Genomic DNA, 3,418 nt, shown 5'->3' with positions numbered 1-3,418 from the left:
CAAATAAAAACTGGTTTGAAACAAGATTTTCAACAAAAATAAACAAGTGACCAATTGCTTGTGAAAAAAATGCTCAACATCAGTAGTTATTAGAGACCTGCAAATCAAAACCACAATAAGATACTATTTCACACCTGCTAAGATGGCTAAATAATAAAATAAGTAAGTAAATAAAAAGCTCCAGTATAACAGTTGTTGGTGAGGATGTGGAGAAACTGGATCACTCATGCATTACTGTGGACAACGGAAACTGGTAGTCACGCGGAAAACATTTCAGCAGTTTCTCAAAAGATTAAAAACAGAAGTACCATATGACCCAGCAATTCTACTCCAAGGCATATATCTTAAAGAATTTATAGCAGGGACTCAGATATTTGTATACCAATGTTCATAGAGGCACTGTTCACAAAAGGTGGAAACAACCTGCTGTCCATCTTCAGATGAACAGATAAACAAAATGTGGTCTATGCTTCATTGGAATATTATTCAATTATTAAAAATAATGAAGTTTTATTTTATTTTATTTATTTTTAATTTTAGAAGGGAAGCCCCTTTTTATTAAACTTGTACATCTTACTTTCTTCCTTTCAGAATCCTAATAAAAAACTTATGTTTCTGCTTACTTAAAAAAACCAAAAAACAAATGAAGGAAACTATTAAAACATCACTTTTGTGATGGGAAAGGAGAAAACAAGATTCAACATAAGTATAGAAAACTGTATCAGGAGAAAAGAAATAATTCGAAGAGGAGCTTACTTCAGTCTAGGGCCAGACCACCTGCACACACAGCCCTAACCTAAGAGGATTTCCAAAGCAAACCAACCCCAGGAGACTAGGGAGCAAGCCCTAAGAAGTTTGTTACTTCTGAAGTAACAAACAGAAAACGAATGATCGCACAAATACAAATCAATTTATTTGAAAAAAGTACACACGCATTCAACACATGTCTCCCCCCCCTTCCCAGGCTCTCTTTAATCAACAGCTGGTGGAGGAGGGCAAACCCTTAGCGACAGGGCGTTCACAAAATGTATGTGTTCTTTGCCAGTTGCCATTTGTAGTCCCCGGAACTCCAGACAGTGCGGAGGGTGCACTCCTGGTGCCAGTGTGCCACCCTGATCAGGCAGACTATGGAGGCTCCCAAGAGGATCAGGACCATCACGGACAGCCCTGCCAGGACCACCATCACTTTAGTGCCGTGGGGCAGGGCAGGATACAACTCCTTGCCGAAGCAGCGCTGCATGCACTCCTCCTTGGAGGGGTAGCTGTTTTTATTGCACTGGCACCCTCCATAGTTGAAGTTGTCAAGAGTTCCTCTCGGCATTAAAGTACCAGCATGGGAAGGCTGCGCGGCAAGGCCCAGTGACCGCCTTGGCAGTGCAGTATTCTTCATAGTTGAAAATATCACTGGAGAGGTCACCAGCATCCTCATTTCTAAGAACACCTGGGACAGAGGAATCTGCTCCATTCCTGCTGGTGGCCGGACCATCAATGGTGTTTTCTGTGACACCAGCACATTTTGCAAGACACTCCTCCTTGGTCATATAATTATCATCATTCCCTTCACAGCCTCCATACACAAACTGCTGGCAGTATCTGTCAGTGACATTGTAGGACCACCTAGGGATGGCGGCCCAGCATCTTCCCACTATTTTCAAACTTGGCAAAATTCGTGGATGACACATTCTCCATTGGCAGCCTCAGCCCCAGAGAGGAGCAGCGCTGCCAGCAGAGCGAGGAGAACCCAGCACCGCTTCCGCCTACACAGCTGCGCCAAGACAGGCTCCACCTGGCCGCGCGCCACCAGCCGTTGGGGTCTCGGGATCAGGTGCTGGAAGGGCCTTTCCACGCACATGCACTGGAGCGCCTAGCATTCAGGTGCGGGTGCTCGCAGATGGTCCCGGGGTGTGGTGCTGGCTCTCGCCATGCAGGAGATGTCCGGGAAGCCCTTTTCTCGGAACTTAGGTGTGTGGACACCCTGGCTCCTTTGCCCACGATGCTTCAGTCCACTCCTCACTCACCCCTGACTCTCCCCCAGTTCAGAACCCCGCTGCACCCACAAACGCTTGGCGGGCGCTAGAGGCAATGGCGGCCGCTTAAAAGCAGCTACCCAAGGTGGTCCAAGAATGAAATTTTAATGTATGCTACAACACAGACCTTGTAATCATTGTGCTTCAAGAAGTAAGCCAGATATAGAAGGCCAAATATTGTATGATTCTACTTACATGAGGAACCTAGAATAGGCAAATGCATAGAGACAGATATAGTAGTATTTTACCTGGGCTCAGGGGGAACAGGTGTTACTGTTTTCATGAGTATAAACTGTTTTGGAGGATGATGAAAAAGTTTTGGATATAAATAGTGGTGATGGTTGCACAATATTGCGAATGTATATATAATGCTACTTAGGTATATACACTTTTGGTTAAAATGATAAACATTGTGTATATTTTGCCACAAGAAGACAACAAAACAACACATTTATTATCTCCCAGTCTCTTCAGTCTTTCATAAGATTGCAATCAATGTGCTGTCCAGCACTGAAGTCTTATCTAAAGGTTCTACTGGGAAATAATCTGCTTTCATACTCATGTGTGATTGTTGGCTGGTTCAGTTGCTTGAGGGTTACTGGATTGAGAAGCTTAGTTCCTGACTTGCTAGTGGCTCATGCTCAGTTCCTTGCCACATGGGTTTTTCAGAATGGCAGACTGCTTCATCAAAGCCAGAAAGAAAGGGAGAGTATGTTGGAAAAACAGAAATCACAATCTTTTATAACCTAATCACATGAGTGACATCAGCGACATCTCATCATCTCTGTCATATTTTACTGGTTAAAATTAAGTGACTACAATCAGAGGGAGAGGATTATACAAAGATAACATCTCAGGAGGCAGGGTTTTTTGGGGGCCATCTTAGAATTTGCCTTGCTGCAAAGAGATTATATAAAATGATACCATAGTATGTGCATGAAAATTATTATCACACTATTGTATCATCATATAATACCAAACCAAATGTTTCTGAATATTTAGCAACATGTACCCAAGGATTCAGATGACAGACTTGAATATTCACCTTTAGTCTATATTTTTCTTGTGCCACAAAACCCAGCCACAAAGATAAACACTTTGATACGTCCAACATTTCTTTTTGAAATGAGAGCATTTTGCATGCCATCTTAGATAAATAACATTTTTTGAAAGATGTTCAAACTATCTGGCCTTCTGCGATTTTGCTTGTTTATTATTGAACATCAATACTTTCTTCCAACAACTTGACATGCCATTATTGTGACTGTAAATCTGTGCTACATCTTTGTAGAATTGTAACTGATGCCCAATGACATCTAGCTGGTACCTTAAATTGTTTATCAATAAAATTAATTATGTCTTTGAATAATATACAAACATATGAGTGTGTA

General features: G+C 42.0%; 1 pseudogene; it reads right to left on the bottom strand.

Moving 5' to 3' along the window:
- Positions 1 to 1,001: 1,001 nt before the first annotated feature.
- LOC141573852 (kunitz-type protease inhibitor 2 pseudogene) lies at positions 1,002 to 1,941 on the bottom strand (annotated as a pseudogene).
- Between the last annotated feature and the right edge of the window lie 1,477 nt (positions 1,942 to 3,418).

This window comes from Camelus bactrianus, chromosome 18 (assembly GCF_048773025.1).
Source record: "Camelus bactrianus isolate YW-2024 breed Bactrian camel chromosome 18, ASM4877302v1, whole genome shotgun sequence".
In the NCBI taxonomy this organism is placed as follows: Eukaryota; Metazoa; Chordata; class Mammalia; order Artiodactyla; family Camelidae; genus Camelus; species Camelus bactrianus.
The sequence above is the reverse complement of the archived record's forward strand: the minus strand, read 5'-3'. Positions and strand labels throughout refer to the sequence as shown.